Raw genomic sequence first — 20,517 nt, forward strand, 5'->3', positions numbered from 1 at the left:
GTGATCCAAAAACAGATGCTTTCCAAATAAACCACTCATTGTATTGATGAAAAGACACTGACGTGAAGGTCAAAAGCCCTTGAGTTTTTTTCCATTTACCAAGGGGAAAATAGATAAAGAATGACTCCCTCATAAATTTTATTATTCATTCAACAAACATAATGGCTATGTTTTAGGCACTGCGATCATTGGTAGACACAAAGGTGAACAGTAAAACAGAGAACAAATTCTGAAGGAGGCGGTTGCTCAGTGTGGGAGAGTAGAAGAATCCTATATCCAGACAGGAGGGGATCTGGGACATTATGCCCTGATTGAGGTCAGAGGGGGCCTGGTCTCTACTATATGGAAGGGTCAGTGTTGACTCACTGGCTACAGAAGACAGGCAGATCTAAGAGACAAAGAAGGCAGAGTTAAGAGCTATGTGGACAGTGGCATTGAAGAAATAATCACAAGGAGAATATATTAGTTTGCTAGGGCTGGTATAACAAGGTACCACACTGAGTGGCTTACCCAACAGATCTATTGTCTCCCAATCCTAGAGGCTAGAAGTCTGAAATCAAGATGTTGGCAGGGGTTGGCTCCTTCTAAGAGCTTTGAGATAGAACCTTTTCCAATCATATTAGATTAGGACCCACCCTAATGACCTCATCTTAATTTAACTAATTACTTTTGCAGTGACCTCATTTTTAAATAAGGTCATACTCTGAGGTACTACAGAGGTGGGGGGGCATGGTTATGACTTCAATATATCAGTTTTTGAGGGACAGAATCCAGCCCATAACAGAGTTAGACAAAGAGGCAGAGATAAAGTAGCTCATAGGGCAGAATGGGGAGATACCAAGAAGGAGCAGGAGACCTAGGCAGAGTCCTTGAGACACTGGCATGCAGAGTTTTTGGTTTTTAAATTTTTTTTAACATTTATTCATTTTTGGGGACAGAGAGAGACAGAATGTGAGTGGGGGAGGGGCAGAGAGAGAAGGAGAGACAGAATCTGAAGCAGGCTCCAGGCTCTGAGCTGTTAGCACAGAGCCCAATATGGGGCTTGAACTCATGGACCATGAGATCATGACCTGAGATGAAGTCAGATACTTAACCAACTGAGCCACCCAGGCACCCCTAGAGTTTTTGGTTTTTAACTGGACTTCTGAAGCTCATGTGTGAAGGGAGAGGCTCTAAGGTGAGAATCCCATTCTACCAGAGATATAGACACACCCCTGGGTAGTAGACCAGAAGAGACGTCCTGGGTGGGCAAGTGTCTGGTGTTATGAGAATCCTGAAAGGAATCACACCCAAGGCCTGTTCACCCTGTTCCTCCCTTTCACCTGCTACCCCAAGGGTCCAACAATACAAAAGTACAACTATCTTCTCTTATTGAATTTGTTTTCTTAGATGTTTATTTATTTTTGGAGAGAGAGACAGACAGACAGCATGAGAAGGAGAGGGGCAGAGGGAGAGACAGAGAACCCCAGGGAGGCTCCATGCCATCTGCACAGAACCCCATGTGGGTCTTGAACCCATGAACTGCGAGATCATGACCTGAGCTGAAATCAAGAGTCGGATGGTCAACTGAGTGAGCCACCCAGGTGCCCTTCTCTTATTCAATCTTAACCATTCACAAGACACGAAAATTTTAGGAACTGATTTTGGTCTATAATACATAAACACTTCAAACACTTCAAAAACCACTTACTTTAATTTGTCCATGTGAAGAGGTAGATAAATTATGTCCATACGTCGACTGTCTACTGTGTAAAGGGCGTTCTTTTTGTTTGCTTGTTTTCTTTTAACCTCATTCAAGTTTCATGTGATCAATATACCTTTTCCTAGAATTTCCTAATTTTTTTTTTATCTCATTCAAGTTTTATAGAGATACGCTTTGCCCTAAACTTTTCTAGTATTGGTAAACAGCATGTCTTTTTAATCCTACCTCCAGACTATATATCTAATCAGTACACTGTGTTCCAAGGTCATTACCACGGCAGTGTTCAGTGGCTCTCAGAGTGTGGTCTCCCAATAGCAGCATTGGCACCACTGGGAACTTGTTAGGAAAGCAAATTCTCCATTTACCCTCTACCTCCATCACCACCAGGCCTACACAATCAGAAATTCTAGCGGTGAGGTCCAGAAATCTGTGTTTTAATGGCTCTCCAGGTGAATGTGGTCACTAGGCCAATGTCATTTCTTACCTGGTCTGATGCACTGGTCTCATGACTGGTATCCCTACTTAATGCTGTTTACGCTCCATAGAAGAGCCAGTATGATCTCCCCAAAATACCCACCAGACTACTTCATTTCCCTGCTTAAAACCTTTAAAGCAAAGGCTTCTCACTGACTTAAAATGAAAGTGAGGAGCACCTAGTTAGCTCAGTTGGTTGGGTGTCTGACTTCGGCTCAGGTCATAATCTCACAGTTCATGGGTTTGAGTCCCACTTTGGGCTCTGTGCTGACAGCTCAGAGCCTGGAACCTGTTTCAGATTCTGTGCCTCCTTCTCTCTCTGCTCCTCCCCTGCTCACACCGTCTCTCTCTCTCAAAAATAAAAATAAACATTAAAAGACATTAAAAAAAAAGTTCTCATCTTAACTTGTATGACTTTGGGTGATTTGTCCCCTGCTATTCCACTCTTAAAATCCTATTTTTCCTCTTGACCACCAGATTCCAGGAATACTGGTATTTAGTGCATGAAACATGCTAAGTCAGCCTCATTTTCTCTTGTATCCTTAGCACTAGGGCAGAAGAGGCATTTATTACTTATTGGGTCAACCATTTAATTGGGAAAACTGTCTATATCTTATCTACCTTGTTTAGGATTTTACTGAATCCAAATTTCTTAATTTTTGTCTACTTATATTTTAAAGAGCTCTGTTCTTTTATTTTTTCCCCTTCAGATGTCTCCATCCTTTGGATCATTCCACTTAATCATTAGTAAATTCTACCAAATATTAATCAATGAAGCACCTACTAGAAAAATAACATAAAACTTAGGCTCCTTTCCAGAAGTTCTTCTGCTAGTAGACAAGCAGACATGTAAACATCCTCTTTTTTATTTTTATTTTTTTTAACATTTTATTTATTTTTGAGACAGAGACAGAGCATGAACGGGGGAGGGGCAGAGAGAGAGGGAGACACAGAATCGGAAGCAGGGTCTAGGCTCTGAGCCATCAGCCCAGAGCCCGATGCGGGGCTCAAACTCACAGACCACGAGATCGTGACCTGAGCTGAAGTTGGCCGCTTAACCAACTGAGCCACCCAGGCGCCCCATAAACATCCTCTTTAAAAAACAAAAACAAAAAAAACTTTATGGTAGGTAATATAATACATGGTAAAGAATGTAACATTTGATCTGGGTCCAAAAGAAAAAAAAAAGGTTTATCCAAGTAGAGAATTATATAAGGATATTTCTGACAGAGAAACAGCATGTGCAAAGGCACTGAGCAAAAAAGAAAACAAAGAAAATGTTTAGAGTGTCTTGGTGTTGGGGAAGAGAAGTTGAACATGAGGCCGAAGAGTTAGAGTAGACCCTACATATGGTAAGTACCCTATCAGCAAGGGAGTTTTAGATTTCACTCTAGAAACTGGGAAGTTCCATATTGTTTTCCATGGTGGATGCACCATTTTGCATTCCCACATTCCTACCATCCCTTTCCTTTTTTTAATAATAGCCATCTTAACAGATGTGAAGTGGTAATCTCATTGTGGCTTTGATTTATATTTCCCTGATGATTAATGACACTGAGCATCTTCTCATGGAAGAAATCAGAGATTTTAATGTGGACAGGGGGAGGACCATACTTGAGTTTAGGGTCCCTCTGGTGGTAATATGGGGGATGAACTAGAAAGAAAAGAGACAAGAGACATGAAGCTCACTCAGGAGGCTATAATTTCTGAACTTCCTCTGCTTTTCTCCATTACGACTTATGCAGAAGACACCTGGACCTTTCCTCATCACTTTGGACATGGAGATAGTCAAGACAGTGCTTCTCTTTCCTTCAGCTGCTCTGGATGTAGTTTGAAGTGCTGTCACTTTGGGAACTAGGTGGGCTCTGTGCGAGGCAACATTCCCTTGAGCCCATCGTGTGTCTTGTTATCTAGTCAATCTCCTTTGGAGCCCCTATCCCCATGCTATCTCTAGGCTTCTATATTTATAGCAGTTCCATTTACTACAGATAGCATATTTACTACTCTTGCCTTGTTTTTTTTTTTTTTTTTTTTTTTAGTTTTTTACATTTATTTATTTATTTTTGAGAGACAGAGAGAGGTAGAGCACAAGCGGGGGAGGGGCAGAGAGAGAAGGAGACACAGAATCCGAAGCAGGCTCCAGGCTCCGAGCTGTCAGCACAGAGCTCAACGCAGGGCTTGAACCCACAAACTGTGAGATAATGACCTGAGCTGAAGTCAGATGCTCAACTCACTGAGCCACCCAGGAGCCCCGTCTATTCTTGCCTTGTGAGACTCTAGCCAGCTGGCCTATCCATGCCTTTTTCTTGGTTCTTATGAAGCCCCAACTCTTCAGAAGAGACACTGATGAGTATCTAATATATTCTACAAACACAGAAATTAATAGTGAAATAAGTCATTTGCCCAAAGTTATACACCTCGGTAGTATAAGAGGTGGGACTTAACTCTTAAGTTAACTCTTAATACCACAAATTATTTGTTTCCTAAATGGTATCCTTGCTGGACACATGCAACCATGGGGTGAATAACGATAGCCACAATAATAACCATGTAGCAGTATGCCTGGTGATTTACAGCTTACGAAGTGATTATTATGTCCATTATGTCATTTATTTTAAACCACAAGAGGTAAGTATCCTAATCATCCCCATTTCATTGACCAACACACTGAAATTAGAGACACTGAATGACATGCTGAGATGCCCACAGCCCATGGTGGCTGACAAGAACCCCGGGCCCAGATACTTTGATTTCTAATCTATACATTTTCTGTCCCATTCCATGGCCCTGAGTACACACCAGGCTATAAATAAATGTTTTTATCTCCTCTCCCTGACACGACCTTTAGATATCCTGGGTTTGCATATCTTAACACTGTCTATGGGACAAGGATTTGGAACTGTCCATCCACTGGTTTACACAGCACAGTGACTTACATTTGGTAGAGGAGCAACATCTTGATGAAAAGGAATTTGAAATCAGAGGCTTTGAATACATAAGATTTTGATAAATGATAACAAATCAGTGAAATAAGCAGAGAGAAATTAGAGGGGGAATAAAAATGAGAATAAGATAATTACGACGGAATTCGAAAATACTAGGTAAAGGAAGTTGCACAAGTACAGTGGAAATTCTAGGAAACATTCCGAGAGTCCTCAGTACAACAAGAAAGCAGTCAACAAGAAAAACAAAGCATGGTGTCTCTGGTGTTTAAATGGACCCAAGGCAGAGACGTGCACATTACTGCCATCTCCCGATCACCCAGGCAAGGTAAAGCGTCTCTCAGAATGTCAACATTGCCTTATATTTGAAATTACATTATGCCTCTGAAAAGTTTGCTGACTTACTGAACAAAGGACTTCATTTTTTCTAATGACAAAATTTATTAACAATAATAGCTGCTATTTAATGAATGCTTACTCTCAATGCGCAGGAACGACAATCGGTACTTTATGGGCATCATCTCACTTGTACCCACTGTCATATTAATGTTTACATGTTTTAGGTGAAGAAATTGAAGCTCAGAGAGGCTAAGTAACTTTCTCAAGGTCACACAGTTAATAGGTGATAAAGTCATCATGTGAATCCAGGATTGTCTGAGTCCAGAGTCTAGGCTTTAACCACTAGAATTTGGGTGGGGGGGGGAGTAAGTTTGCATAAGAACTGGTATGGATTTTATTTATAAATCGATCAATCAATCAATTCAGAATCAGTCTCTCTGAAATAGCAGCATTTAAAAGACAGAGTCTGGTTTTCCCTTCTATTCAACCAACAAACAGGTGTATGAACAAGGGGGGACCAAATTCCTTAAAGTAAAGCTGCTACATTCTAACTGATTTTTAAAACAGTACTGGGGTGCCTTGGTGACTCAGTTGGTTCAGCATCTGACTCTTGGTTTTGGCTCAGTTTATCATCTCACAGTTCGTGGATTCAAGCCCTGCATCAGGCTCTGCACTGACAGCGTGGAGCCTGCTTGGGATTCTCTGTCTCTTCCTCTCTCTCTGTCCCTCCCCCACTCACACACTCTCTCTCTCACACACACACACACTCTCTCTCTCAAAATAAATAAATGTTTAAACAAATAAAAAAGTACTGTTCCTTGCATTTGCTTACATCAAACTACTGACTATTTTTGTGTATTTTTGTGTAGCAAATTATCATCCAAGTGGTGTATATTACAGTAAATATAAACAATATATTAAAAATCTAAACATAATTTTTAAAAGTTACAAGCAAATGTCTTTATTTTTTGTGCACGTCTGACAAAAGTACCAGAATTTGGGGTGCATATTCAGCTTGACCCATACATGTGGTATGGCATATATTTCATATTATCAGGAACTCTTGCTTTGTGAAATGAATGAATGTCAGAGGAATAAATGAGAATGATGATATGGGTTATTGATTCCTAGAAGTCTCTAAGATGATTCGCCATAAATCATGAATTATATTTTATTCTTCTATTTTAATATTTTAATCATACCTCTCTAGTCTTAAGGTGGTGTATCTTGCCCAAGAATTCCATAACCTCAGTTCATTACAGAGTGTCCTTGAAGAGAGCAGTCAGATAAAATAGTAATTCCCCTCTTAGGAATTGGACCAGCTAGAGCACTTGTGACTTGCCTAAGGAAATGGAATAGAAGGCTCCAGAAAGCAGCTACATCTCATTAGCAAATCCCACCACCAAAACTGGCACCAACAGCCCCAGATCTAGTGCGGGAATCTGTCAGCTGTGGCCCCTACCACCTGATTTTCTAGGTCCTGTGAACCAAGGATGGCATTTAGATGTTTAAATGGTTGCAAAAAAATCGTAAGAAGAATATTGTTTGACAGGTGAAAATTACAGGAAACTGACACTTCAGTGTCTATAAAGAAAGTTTTCTCAGAATACAGACATGCCCATTGATTTATATATGGTCTGTGGCTGCTTTGGGGATACCAGAATAGTTTCCAAGGAGACTGGATGGATCATGAGCTCTAGGGAAATCACTATTTGTCCTTCAGAGACAAAGTTTGCTGACCCCCAATCAGGAGCATAAGCCTCACTTTTTCAAAGGGTGCCAGACACAAAAACGTACATATGCCGAGGCACACTCTCACTGTTGAGCTGGAAAACCAAAGTCATTTGTTCTCAAACGTTTACTAAGCAGGTACTATGAGGCAGTTTCTGCAGAAGGTATGCGAAACACAGAGCTTAGTACGCCACTGCCCCTGATCTTAAGGAGCCTGCCATCTAAGAAGGATATAAAACACACCAAAAACACAAAAGCCAGAGGCCTGGACAATCAGAGGTATCAGGGAATACTGGTGTTTACAATGGGAACTAGTCAAGGGCCTCAATGAGATCAATTGTTAACATAATTCCTCAAAAGGAATAAAAGGAAGAGTCAACTGAATGATCCCTTCTGGGGAGCCTGGGACTTGTTTAGTCATGAAGTAGCCATTTGAGTCTTCTTCAGTCTTTGAATGACAAGCTACAGAATCTTGACTCCCTGCACAAAGAAATAAACAACAACAACAAAAATGTTTCTTTGCAAAGAAAAAAGTTAGTTGTGCCTGAAGGTGTAGACATTTGTCTTGAGTTGAGAGCTGAGGCACCTTAGAAAGAAGAGGTCACAGTGGCCGATTAGTTGCATTTTTTGGAATCCTTCATGATGACCTCATTGTCATAAATTCTGTTTGTGGTTTACTGTAATGACATAAATCTTGATGAACTCATCTCATATGAATACGGCTCCCTTAAACCCTTTCTTTGGTGCTGCCCTGCATTTTCCATCACTGCCACCTCATTTCCAGAACCAGGAACCCAAAGGTCAGCCCTTCTGAACGAAGGACTAAGAATGACCTGTCGAAGCCAGTCAGGTGCCCTCTGCAGACATGCCCCATTAAACTGCCTCCCTTGAAAGTTTATCACTGGGTCTTTTACTTCCTATTGTTTTCAAATTCCATTTGCTCTATGATCATTTGCCTAACAGGCTAGAGAGATATCAGATTACTGCTGCTGTCCCTTTTTTACAGATAATGAAAAGGAAGTAAACAGGACCAGTGCACATGCCTCTGTGTTATGCAGAATCAGCTGTTAGGGAACCCTGAGATGAGATTATAGGTGTCATCTGGGGTTGAGCAACCACTGTTCCCTCCTCCATCATATCCAGGCTCTCAGGACTATGCTTGATATGTACTAGGCCCTCATCAGTATTTGATGACTCTATGGAACCACTGCCTACCCTTTTATCAGAAAGTTATTGGTCCTTCTCTTACTATTTTTACGTGTCTTTTTCAAACTCAGTATTACCATGCCCAGCAACAAAAAAGGTTTTAGGCAATGACCACTTGCTTTATGTTATTAGTTATTATGAAGGATCAAAGAGAAGTATCATGATGCCCCCATCCTTGGTGAATGTACAAACTTTTGCAGAAGTCCAAAAACCATCAAAACAATCATCTGAAAAGAAAAATTTAAGATTCAATCACACAAATTTTAAATTCTCTCTCGGTGTATCCTCTGATAAGTGTACTAAAGACTGACATTGGATTCTAAGAAGAAAGTTCTTCCCTGTAGTTGTGGATTGTTCTTCAGAAACCCTAAGTCCTATTGTACTTCTTCAAAAAAACCCAGGAAACAAGAGAAAATAAAGGAAAGAAGATGGAGTGATGAGACATGAATTTCAGTCCTGGCTCTGCTCTTAATTCACTCCAAGCAAATCAGATCAGCTCAGAGCCTCACTTTCCTCCTATGGAAAATGGAGGGTGTAGCAGAGATAATGTTCTGGCTTCTTCCTGCACATACATGGGACCACGAGGGCCCTAGGCCCCTTACATCTAGATGACACCATGGGACTGAGTTCTGGCCAATGGAATGTGGGCCACCTCCAACGCTGGATATAAAACGGAGTCTTCCCACATGTGATCTGCCCCCTTTTCCAAAGGTCTCTAAAAACCTCCGAAATGGTGGGAAGCCTCTCACACGAGGGGAAGCCTGGATGCCAGAGTTCACTGCATGAAGGAGACTGACCAACTATAACCTCCAGATCAGACTTTGTATGAATGAGAACAAATCCTTTTTCTGCTAAGCCACTGAGATTTTGAAATTTGTTACAGCAATTAGTCTATCCTTACAAGAACAGCTATGTTGGTCTAGTCAAGGATCTTTCTAACATGAGAATTTATATTCTTTGGTAATTCTGCTACATCCTTATGTTCCTTTGCAAAATATGACTGAACAAAATTGTCCATTGTCTTAAGTGACATATGTGCAAAGCACTGACCTTCCTATGAGAGCTAGGTATCAGACTCACCTCTATTTCGTGAAACTCATCACGAAACTGTTTGGTATCTGTTGTGGACTGAGCATTTTTGCACCCTCAACATTCATATGGTGAAGCCCTAACCTCCAATGTGACAGCCTCTAGAGGTGGAGCCTTGGGGAGGTGATCAGGTTTAGATGAGCTCATGGGTCATGAGGGTGGCCCCTCCCATGATGTGATTAGTGCCCTCATAAGAGGAGGAAACACCATAGCTACCATTCTCTGTCATGTGAAGACAGAGAAAAAAGACAGCCATCTGTAAGCCTGAAAAGGATCTCCTGAGAAAACAAATCTGCTAGCACCTTGATCTCAGACTTCCCAGCCTCCAGATTTTGAGAAATAAACATCAGTTGTTTAAAGAACCTGCTATTGGCATTTTGTTACAGCAGCCCAAACTCACTGAGACAGTATCTAACTCAAGGACTCATTCTTTTTCAATGGTAATCTTTCTATGAAACAACTAAAAGGAATTATAGGATTGTTTTGTTTTTTTCATTTCTGGAAGAATCTTTCAAAGACTACAAGGCTGTGAAAATTCTACCGGTCTGCACAATTTGCATCGGTGCCAATCACAAATACCAACCCTCTCCCCTAAGTTCTTCCCTTGCTCCCTTCAGGAGAAGACCCCTGGACTCAAGATGGGCCTGAGCTTTATCCACAGGCTAAGCCTGAGGGGCCAGAGAGCCAGAGAGGTCAGACATGCTGGCGTAAATGCGGTGCAATTTTCAGGAGCTCCAAAGAGGCCATGTATTTGCAATGCCTCAGCTCCCCGGTGACTTCCTCCCACAGCCCCCATTTCTCCTCCTTCTTGCCTTTCTTTCAGGGCTTGATCCTCTGGACCAGTGCTCATATTTATGCGGTTGTTTTTTATAAACCCAAAAATGAAAAACATAATAAAGGAAAGGGAAAGTGAGACTAGATAGGTTGCAGCAATTGTCTGCCTTTCTGACAGATGATGTTTGCAGTTCAGGATCATTAACTGTACACAGAAATAGCGGTGTTTTTTTTTTTTTTTTTAATAAGTCATCCTCGATATGTGAGTCTGTGGCTGTTTAATTTATCATGATACGATATTGCAGGGCACACCTGTGTGAGTACACACTTCTGGATATCGCTGTGCATAAATACAGCTAGCTGGATCCCAGTCTGTGTAGACCTGGAAGCAGTCCAAAAAGGAAATTTTCATTGATCTTCCAGTTTAATTATATCTGTGGCGATATCTACTACCTTGTGAATCATCATGTGGGCTCGTTAGGCACCTGTTCTCTCTCCACTTGCAAGGAAAATGTTTCAATTAGAATAAAAAAATGATTAAAGATCTTTCCTCTTCATTTCTTGCCCTAGGTAACTGGGAGAAAATTGACATGAATATGCAGCTAGTCAGGCGGAGAGCAGGTCAAATCACAGACGGGAAATTATTAGCTCTGTTCCATTTCCCCCAGTGTGCTCCCACCTTTCTAACCCACACACGCAAATCAAGCATTCATTATATGGGTGTCACACGCATTTTTTTTTTTTTACTCAAATGAAGGCTCCACAAAGCATCGTGAGTCAAGTTGTTGCATTATTTCTTTTGTCCTGGAAAGTCTGATGCAGGGATTTGTGAGTGGCTCAAGTTGCAACTGCTGATGATCAAATACCTTGGAAAATAGACAGACAGGAGAACCCATAAATATTCTGCATGCCAGGCTCTGTATTACCTTGTGTAGTGTACCCAGCAAATTTTCACACCAATGCTGAGAAGAGGGATTGTTAGTTTCACTTATTTGATGAGAAAACTGAGGCCGACCAAGATTCAAAGTTAGGTGGGTATGGTACCAGTGTCTACCACAGACACATCAGCTTAAATGCTGATTGCTGTGAGCCTCTGAGACTTTGTGGCTGTTAGGCAGCGAGCGAATAGCGAATATAGGCAGTAAAATCCCACTCTCTCAATATAGGCTTCTGAGGTGGGGGAAGCAGACAATAGCTAGGAAACAGACAGAAGGTAACAGCACACTTTATCCTCTGCACCAAGAGTCTCAGCTCTTTCCAGTTTGGATAAGGAATAAATATGACAACTAAGCTAGTATGGTGGGCAGGCTGCTATATATGAGCTGTGCTTCAGTCCTTTGAAGAATCCTATCAGGACTGTGGTGGACGATGAATTCGAGAGAGTTCTGGAAGCCAATGTTTGGATGGTTAAGAACATATGAAATTAGGAATTTTACTTAAAACTGGACAATCAGCAATCCAGACAGCAGTAATGTCTGTGAGGGTAATGGACTAGTCTGCTTATTCACTTTGTGCCCTCTTAACCCACCTAAAGGGGTACATGGAGGGTGTCCACACACTTTGATTACCACCTTCTTCACTAAAACGGAGGATAACTATCCTGTAGTTGTGGCTAAATGTAGATGATCCAATGCAATAGCAAACCCGTGGAACACAACACAGGGGGGCTGATAGATACCGAGGGCTTAGAAAAGGTGAGTTTCACCGTCTCTACCTTTCATGGACGCTTAATAAATACTTGTTTTAGTTACTAGAATTGAACCATAAAGCAGGGTCAGGGCGGTCCAGTAGGTCAAAACCAGGTGGAGTCAGAACCCAGCAATTCCCTACCAATCACCTGTCTGGGCCAGTCAGTGCTTAGGAATGAGGCAGTGTGTTTCCGCCTTCATCCCCTCCTCTGTGGTTGGAGGGGGATGTTCTGCACCTTGGCTTTGGGGTGGCCCAAATGGCTTGCTTTGGCCACATGAATGATGGAGGGTGGGATGTGAATGAAGGCTTGGAAATTGCGTGCACAACGGAGCTCGCTCTCTGGGGCGTTACAAGAAGAACATGCCCAGGCAAGCCTTCAGGTCCAGGATGAGGATGAGAGGCCTGTGACACAGAGTGACTTCACGTGAGCTGCCCCAGCCAGACCCAAGCAGAATCAGCCAACATGCACCGACCCGAGACGTAAGGTAAATAAGTGCTGGGTGTTGTGGGCTCCTAAGACCTTCTGATTGCCTGTTATGCAGCAAACACATACAGACAGTAAAGACAAGCCAGTACTCCCACTCTTTCCTACTGGGGGCTGAGAGCTGGAGAAAGCAGACAATAGACAGAAAACAGACAGAAGGCACCAGCACACTTCAGCCTTAGTAAGAAGCCTCGCTCTGCTCCTTCCAGTGCAGCTAAGAGCCCGTCAATAACTACAGTCAAAATCCTAACACTTTAGTTCTGGCAGAATGAGTGGCGAAGATTGCATTTTACAAATGAGAAAGTGAAAGTGTCATGGCCGGTCCAAAGCCACCCAGATGGCGGACTTCCTGTTCCCGTTTGTAGTTGCTGGATTTCCCGAGTATGACCTTTCTAAACAGAACAAATAAGCCCGGCAGAAACAGGGAACGTTCGATGAGAGACATCAGAGGAAGAAAGTGACGTTTAGCTCAAGCTGAACTACTGACTGAGTGAGGCCTAGGTCTCTGCTTCCTAGAACATGGTCAGTGCCCCTAGGCGCCTTGTTACCCACCATGGTGGGGAGGTTTTACCTTACCCAGGTAAGCTACCCTTACCTCACCCTTCTCTACCTTACCCAAAGCACACCAGCGAGCCGGGTTTCCTTCCCATTAAGCTTATGTCATCAGTTTCCTTCTCCAGGAGTTTCTTTTTATGTTTTTGGACTAGATCCCTTCTCCAGACCAGAGAAAGAGATTTCTAAGTTACTCTATGACTATTTAGTAAGCAGCTGTTTCTGTGGCAAGGTCTCCTACCCTGTCCTGTTAGTGGCCTTCCAAAAGCAGTGAGTTCCCGAAACAAAGCCAGTCAGGCTCATGTGCCCAGGGAGTCTAAATGTTTGCAAATGAGCTTGTTGCCTAGTCTTTTCTGGCATTTCCATGATCCTATGTTCTGGAGCAAAGCTTTATATGTTCAAACTAGGAAAGGGCTCGAAGTCACAGACAGCCTCCCTGGTCTCACATGCCATCTGCTTCTATTTTGTTGATCTTCTAATGCCATCTATTACAGGGTGTACCATAATTTAATAGCATATTTCCAGAAGTGGCGGGGGGTGGGGAGCAACATTACATTTATGTACAACTGGAAGTAAGATGCATGCCTATTTCAGTGCCATTAAATTGTAAAAAATAAATTAATTAATGAAATGATAATAATAATAATAATAATGTAACTCAGAACTGAGAAAACACACATTCCTTAATAAGGGATACAGACACCTCACTCCTGGCATTTCATCCTCTTTTTTTTTTTTTTGCCTAGTGTTTTGATTCTTGTTGCATTATCTCAACTCAGGAGATATGGCACGTAACCCAGGTGTCTTAACTGGGTCTCTTTTGTCCTTCCTTTTTCTGATGCGAAAGAGTCCTTTCCAAAAGAAGGCCTTTGTTCTCCCATTTTTATCTCAACACTGCGATTCTATCCACTTGTCCTTAGAAATGCATGTGCAATTCCATTCTTCTGGGCAAGGCAGCTGGCAGCAGGACACAGAAGTGAAACATCTCTTGTGCCACCTTGAACAAGAGCTAAAGGAAGGTAGCCAAGCTAACTTCAGAGACCTCAGCATCCTGGGGACCAAGAACTCAACGTTTACGGTAGTTACGGTCCTCAGTGAACCACTCGTGCCTCACATAGGAATAGGAATTTAGTAAAAAGATTTTAGGGTACTCAAGAGAATTGCTAGAAAGCCTGGAGAACCAAGTTCGTAACCCAGGAAGGGATAAAGGAGGTCAGGCAGTAGCCAGAATCGCACAGCCAACATCATGTCACAGAACCATTTGGTGAGGCCACTACTGAAGGTGCCACTGGACACCCTGCACCACAGCTACGGCTTGCTGCCACTGGGCAAGGGTATGGCCACTGGGTGCCAAAGCTGCTGCTGTCCCTGGATGCTGCTGCTGTAACCATCACCTAATTTTCCTCTGCTTTAAACCCTTTCCTCCAGAAAGCCGTGCGGCTATTCTCTGCTTTAAGTGTCTGCTCAAAAATATCACCTTTCAGTGAGGCATTCAAAAATCATACTACTGAAAATTTTACCCTTCATATCTGCCCCTCCTCCAGAGTATTCTAATCCATTATGCTTGCTTTTATTTGTCCCTATCAGTTACAAGCACCTGACATATAGTTCACTCATGTACTTGTTTATTTTCTTCACCTTATAGAATATAAGCTCTATGGGGCAACAATTTTTGCCTGCCTTGTCTTCTGTTGTATGCCCAGCACCCTGAAAAGTACCTGGGGGCACCTGGGTGGCTCAATCGGTTACGTGTCTGACTTCAGCTCAGATCATGATCTCACGGTTGGTGGGTTTGAGCCCCACATCAGGCCATGGGCTGACAGCTCAGAGCCTGGATCTTGCTATGGATTATGTGCCCCTCTCTCTCTCTCTCTCTCTCTCTCTCTCTCCCTCTCTCTGCCCCTCTTCTGGTCACACACACACTCTCTTTCTCGCTCAAAAATAAACAGACATTAAAAAAGAAAAAAAAAGTACCTGGTATAGGGTAAGTATTCAATACATATTTGTTGTATGAATGAATGAATGAATGAATGAATGCACTGATTCTCAACGGCCTCTACTTCTTCGAGTCACTAGTTCTCAATTCAAAGTCTGTGGTGGAGGAAGCTTGACCGGTTGAATCTAGGTCATGTGCTTGGGCCTCAGCTACCAGGAAGGCTGGGAAAAATACTGTTTTCGGTAATGATATTTGTTCTTGCTTAATGTCTTACTTGGGTTAATATCAGAATTTCTTGCCCATCCTATCTTTACCTTCTCCCTATTTTATAATGCTTTCATTGAGGTGTCTCTGCAGCACAAATTTACTTAGGACAAAATCCTTTATGTCATCTCCAGATCTGAAACCTCTCAGTACACCCTCTCCTCCTCACCTATAGGCCAAAGACTGAAGTACTTGTCATGGCATGAAAGACTTCGTTGGGATCGCTGCCTACCCTTCCTCCTGTGTCTGGAATACCCTCTCCCTCACGTGTGGCCAGTGAGCACCTGTGTTTTCTCCAGCACCACCCAAGTCTGCCTTCCCCGCAAACCCTTGCACACTGTGATTCACAGGGTCTGACTTCCATTCCCATCCTTCCCAGCCTCGGAAACTCTCCGTGGCGACTGGCTTTCCCTGAGTTTTATAAACCACTGGAACGGCCGCTGTCACCAATTGCTTCTTTTCTCATTTACTCACAGGCAGCATTCACCAAGACCCTCTTGTGTGTGACATGCTGAGCCAGGTGCCCGTGGCTCCATGCTGGGTGAAGTGACCTTCGTCACTGCCCTAATGGAGCTTACTGTGAGTAAACCACTGTGCGAGGGGCGCCTGCGTAGTTCAGTCAATTAAGTGTCTGATTTTGGCTCAGGTCATAATCTCACAGTTCCTGGGTTCAAACTCCGTGTGGGGGTCTGGGTTGACAGCTCAGAGCCTGGAGGCTGCTTTGGATTCTGGGTCTCCCTTTCTCTCTGCCCCTCTCTCACTCGTGCTCACACTCTCTCTCTCTCTCAAAAATAAACAGTAAAAATAAATAAATAAATAAATAAATAAATAAATAAATAAATACCTATGTGAATGATTCATTAACAAGTGCCCTGAAACACAATACACAGAATGCTTTATATTTTTAACGTTTTTGTTTTTGTTTTTGTTTTTGAGAGACAGAGAGAAAGTGCACTAGCATGGTGGGGGGGAGGACAGAGGGAGAGGGAGAGAGAGAAAATCCCAAGCAGACTCCACGTGCAGCGCGGAGCCTGAAGCAGGGTTCAATCTCACGAACATCAGCCGAAATCAAGAGTAGGATGCTTGACCAACAGAGCCACCCAGGTGCCCCCAGCACAGAATGCGTGGATAGCATTGAATACGGAACCCAGACCTCTATTAGATGGTAATATCTAATAGAGACCTGAAGGGCAGAGGGTTGGGGGAGCTGGTGGAAAAGGATGCAGTGAGGGAAGGGTGGGGAAAAAGTTTCAGGCAGGGTGTATAGATGTCAGGTCTGAGGTCCCTGAGTGAAGATGTTTTATAATACTCACAGAGCCAAAAGAAGGCCACAGAGGATGAAATATGGGGACGGATGGGGAGCCTGGTGGGAGATGATGCTATAAAGACAGAAAAAAGCTGGGTCACCCTGGGCTTTACAGGCCATATGGAGAATTTTGGATGCCATCCTAAGAGGCACAGGAAGCCATCTAAGAGCTGTAGCAAGAGAGGCCCAAGGTCTGATTTGCATGTTACATGAATCACTCAGGCTGCAGTGTTAAATATGGTTAAAGAGAGATAAACCCGAATATGGGGAAGCCACTCATGGGACAGGGATGCCACAGGCCACAGACTGTGTGACAAGTGGCTATGACAGACATCAGCTAGGCTGGTGGCAGCAAGGATCAAACAGGAAGGTGAATTCAGGACGTATTTAGCAAGTGATTCCTCTGGCTAATAATTGGGTGTGGGGTTTGAAGCTAAGGGAAATGCCCAAGAAAGACTCACAAATTGCTGGTATAAAAACTATATCTAGGGGCGCCTGCGAGGCTCAGGTGGTTAAGTGTCCGACTTCGGCTCAGGTCACGATCTCACGGTCCATGAGTTTGAGCCCCGAGCCGGGCTCTGTGCTGACAGCTCGGAGCCTGGAGCCTGCTTTGGATTCTGTGTCTCCCTCGCTCTCTGCCCCTCCCCTGCTCATGCTCTGTCTCTCTCCCTCTCAAAAATAAGTAAGCATTAAAAAAAAAAAAAAACCAACTATGTCTATTTCCTTGACTCTTTGCTACTCACAGTGTGGTCCACAGACTGGAGACATGGAAATGCAGACGATGACAGAGAATCTGCATTTAAGAAACCTTCTAAGGTTAAGATGCACAGGAACATTCAAGTTGGAAAAGCACTGTCCTTGTAGATGTTGCCCTTGTCATCTTAGCATAGTGCATGTACAGAGGACACTGCAAAAGTGTGGCAAATGAATACATGTATTCATATACACGTTTATGTATGTGGACCCACACATGAAGTCTCATGCAAATAAAGTGAGCGATATGCAAATTGTCCTAAAGACTGGAGCTTTGTAAATTGCCATAAGAGACGGTTTGCAAAATGGTCAATTTTCCTGTTTTGAAAAAACACGGTCCCCAAGATCTAGAGGGGAGGCACTGCATTTTTCCAGATAATCAGAAACACAGTAACATAGAAATAGCAAAAATAAAATATTACATAAGATGATATTGTGGGTACGAATATTTATCTGTGATAGATGTGAGTGTGTCTGGACCAAAGGCCATGTGAAGCTTCTCAGTTGACCAATATAGAAAATTGGATTCACTTTGCTGGTTCCCTTGGATTCTTCCTGCCTTGCTCAATGAAGGACTGCTTGAGAGAAATGAAGACAAGTACAGAAAGAGGATGGCCACATGTAGTTTATTAATAGCAGCACAGTCTGCTGGATGGCCTTTCCTGCCCTTTAGTTTTCACTGGAAAATGAGTTAACGAGTAAGTTAATTGAATGCTATGTGGAAAACATGCACGCATACAAAAATGTGTGTGTGTGTGTGTATGTGTGTGTGTGCGTGTATGTGGTGTGTTTCAGCTGATCACACTCAGGAGCTCTTGTGTTCTGGCGAAGGCAAGAGAACGGGGGGGGGGGGGTGTTGAAACCACCCTCCCACTGGCTTCTGGGTCCTCGCTGGCCACCCTGGAACTCTGCCCAGGCTAACTTGCCGAGCTGTGTCTGTCATTTTTGACTGGGTGTGATTCTATCAGCCCAGTGACTTGTCAGGTCCCAAAGAAATTAAAAAAGGAAAAGTCCAGATGGTGACATTTGTGGTGAAAAAGAAAAGTGTCTTTTTCAGTCAAGCTGCCTTCCAATTATTTAAATTTATACAGAGTTTATTTATTTATTTGCCATTTTCTACTCTAAAAAGAGAAAGTTCTAGGCCTGGAAGGGGGTTGCCTCTTGCCCCTGGCATGGTTGCCCTTCATCTGCTCACAGCTAGAATGACTGGTTTAACATGAGGTAAAAGGAAGGCATGGACATTTTCCAGGAAGCAGTCCCTTGGTGCTGGATTGACTATGTCCTGTTTGATTCAGGAGCATTCTCCAAACCTTCCTCACAAAGTTTCCGTTTTTTAATGGGATGGGATTCAATGTTCCGAATGCTTTGAGAATTTGAGGGGAAAATGTATACCTCCATGCTTCTTTATTGAGTTTGGTACCATGAGAGGCCCCATAAATGCTATGATTCATATCAAGTAACATTCAGTGAAAGCTTCAATGTTCTCAGCGCTGTTTTAAATGCTTTACATGCATTATTGCATATAATCTCCATAACAACCTGATGACATATGTATGTATGATCATTTCCACTTTTTTTTTCAGATAATAAAATGAGGAAAGGAAGCTTCAGGAGGTTATGTAAATAGCTCTGGGTCACATACTAGCAGGTGGCAGATTCAGAATAAGAATCAGGTCTATCTGATTCCACCGTAACCACCAAACTTTACAGTACAACAAACTCTACAGTGTAGCAAGTGGAAATGAAGAATGAAAGTTGGGTGTTCAGGGGCTATCAGGGGAGAGGGGCTTAAACGAATGCACAAGCATTAACCAAATGAAGAAAGGACAGTAGGGCAGGAGGTACACATAAACAAAGACATAAGACATGAATATGGCTTAATTCGGGACGTAACTATGGTTGGAGCATGGTGTGTGTGCGTATGCATGTGCGTGCGTGCGTGCGTGTGTGTGTATGAAAAACGAGTTCAGAGAGGCCAGAAGGCAATACCATGTTGTTGTGAAGGGCATCTGTCTGCTCAGCTATGGAGTTTATTCTTCCCTTAGATTTGGAGACATTTTAAAGCAATGATGTTATGTGGTCAGCTGTACAGGTTTTAAAAGCCACTCTTTAGACAAGTAGAGGATACACTTGATGTTTCTCTCCTATATTCTTCTCCCCCTACATCCTCCCACCTGTAGCCCATACATGGAGGTGGAGATCACAAGGAATTGGGTGCCAGGGTATGCCTGTCTCCCAGCACTCTGTCCTTGGCCAGTCATGCTTGAATCTTGGCCTTGACCAAGAGATATCCTGACTCTGTTTGATGAATCTCATCATACAAAGACAAAACAGCATAGGCATCCTCCTCCTTCCTTCCCAAAAGAGGGTCTAGGAATACAGAAAAATTATGAGTATTTAGGGAGGTTGTGGTCAAGATAAGTGAGCAAGCCCCTCTTTCTTCTTCAAGACAGTCTTGCCCCATCTAGATCCAGCTCAAACCCTGTATCCATTCCATCCATCTGGAACTCCAGTATACCTCTATTCCAGTTTAAACTTTTTGAGTACAAATTTTGAGATCACATCCTTTCCCCTCAATGCAGTGTCTTACCTCTTGTATCCCTCTCTTAATTTCTAACTCTTGTGTCCCTTTAACTCAACCCTGAGCCAAAACGATCTCTGAGATTTCTATATTTTTCTAGGACCTAGTGATAGCTGCGCTTTGGTTGACCAAGTTCCTAGCCACCACTGGGAAAAACAGAACATGATAAAGTCTTCCTATTAACCAAGCTGTGGGTCTTATGTTGATAAGTAGAATTTTTCAGATTGTATGTAAGACATACAGGTCCATCTTACTTTAGTGATGATAATTTATCATTGAGATTTATGGAACATTCTTTCTTCAGCATTCCCAATAGTCCCCCAAAGGAATGAATTATCATCATTGATATTCGAGGATATAGCACTGGGCAGTACAAATCCAGGTTTTCTACACAGCAAAATGAAAACTCCTTAGCTAGATTAGTGGTCCTGATAATCATCTCTAAGTGTCTTCTCTAATCCCATTCTCTGCAGGTCCTAAGTCTTAAAATCCTTCAAGTTCCTGTCAAGTGGAGTTTTCTGATAGGGGACATGTTCCATGTGGGATCATTTAAAATAACACAGAGGCCCTAACTGGGTGAGGATCATGCTATAAGGATATCATTGAAACAAGTGGATCCATCAGGGTGACAAAAAGTGGGAGACAACATAAATATTTGGTAGGGTTCACTCCCTCTGGTGAAGATAGTTCCAGGA

The sequence above is a fragment of the Panthera leo genome, chromosome D4, assembly GCF_018350215.1.
Source record: "Panthera leo isolate Ple1 chromosome D4, P.leo_Ple1_pat1.1, whole genome shotgun sequence".
In the NCBI taxonomy this organism is placed as follows: Eukaryota; Metazoa; Chordata; class Mammalia; order Carnivora; family Felidae; genus Panthera; species Panthera leo.